Source organism: Elephantulus edwardii, unplaced genomic scaffold (genome assembly GCF_000299155.1).
Source record: "Elephantulus edwardii isolate Elephantulus edwardi_28Jun2011 unplaced genomic scaffold, EleEdw1.0 scaffold00028, whole genome shotgun sequence".
NCBI lineage: Eukaryota > Metazoa > Chordata > Mammalia > Macroscelidea > Macroscelididae > Elephantulus > Elephantulus edwardii.
In genome coordinates, this window is record NW_006399778.1 from 1471704 (window position 1) to 1473525 (window position 1822).

The window sequence follows — 1822 nt, forward strand, 5'->3', positions numbered from 1 at the left end:
GTCAAGGCTTCACCTCCCTCAAGCCTGGGAGCACTTTTACCTTGAGGGCCTCTCACACTTGCCCACTGCCCAGATTGGCTCTGCTGTGGGCCCCGCCAGAGGCCATCCTCTGCTCATGGAGCTCTTGGCTCTTTTTCAGAATTCATCAGCCTATGACTTCCCCTCCTCGTTCCAGGCATGAAGAATTTGGGGCTACCCCTGGTCTGGTGTAGAAGTGTTGCGACAATGTGCTTTTCCATCACTGATGTCCCTAGAGGGGTGTGGACCACACCAGGTGACGTTGTTAAAGGGGATGACACCAAAATCTGTGACGTTTTTGTGCAGTGTTTCTTTTGGTAAAAATTTATTCCTATGTATTGTTAGGGAGCTCTGGTGGCCTAGTGGGTAAGGTATTGTCCTATAGTGGTTCAAGTGTCCAGCTGTTCCATAGGAGAAAGATGGACAGTCTCCTCACACAGCCTCTGAAAACCTCTGGAAGGTCAGTTATGAGTCATTCTGAATCTATGGCAATGAGATGAGTTCTATACAATTAGTTACAACAACAAAAAATCCCATTTTTTCAACCCAGGTTATATGTATCAATATACATACTAGGCTAAACTCTGTGAGAATTTACTTTTTGAACCTTCAATACACTCTTTTGAAAGTGTGTTTGATACTGAAAGTGCTTTTGAAGAAATCAAAAGAGATATTGCACCGGATAAATCTACTGTCAAGAACCTCTTTAAAGAGCTAAAGAGCAAGGCTATCAGTTTCAAGACTAAGGTGAGTCTGATCCAAGCCATGGTATTTTCAGTTGTTTCTTTTTTTTTTCTTTTTCTTTTTTTTTCTTTTCTTTTTTTTTCAGTTGTTTCTTATGTATCTGAAAGATGGACGATGAAGAAGGAAGACTGAAATTGATACCTTTGAATTGTGGTGTTGGCAAAGAGTGCCGAATATACCAGGGATTGCCAAAAAGAACAAGTAACTCTGTCCTGGAGGAAGTACAAATTAGAATGCACCATAAAGCCAAGGATAGTGAAACTCTATCTCACATATTCTGGGCATATTATCAGTAGGGGCCAGTACTTGGGGAAAACATCCTACTGGGAAAGGGAGAGGGTCAGAGAAAGAGGGGAAGATCTTCCCTAAGATGATTTCAAACAGTGACTGCTGCAATGAACTTGATAACATGGCAAAGATTGTGAGGATGGTACATGGTAGAGCAAGGTTCAGGTCCTTTGTTCATAGGATCATTATGGGTAGTAGTCAACATCACAACATTTAACAGCAAGTCACCAAAGCAGTACAAAACAATATCCATTCTACTTTAGTATGCATGGATCATTTTCTATGATATACTACATCTTAGGCCACAAAGCAAGTTCTGATAAATTTTAAAAGATTGAAATCATGGAAAATACTTTCTCTGACCACAAAATATTGAGAATGGTGCAGGACAGGGCAGGATTCTGATCTGTTGCTCCCAGGGTCTCTGAGTTGTAGTGAACTCAATGGCATCTAACATTGGTGCACTCTGGCCAGAGCTATTATTATTGCCTAATGACGATGACTTTCAAATCACATGGTTTCTTCAGCATGTGTTACAACTGCTTTCATCTGCTGCATGACAAACTTGTTTCCATTGCATTCCATTGTAAGAAGGGGATATCATGTCTCTGGGTGTGACACCATACCATGCGGATCCTCGTGGCTGCAACTGAGTTGAATATTGTTGGAAGTGGCAATATTATATCTAAGTGTAGAGGTTTGTATCTTATAGAGGGGAGCTCTGTGTAGGGGTAAGAGCGAGGCTGTATACATCCCTGTGCCTGTATGCTCG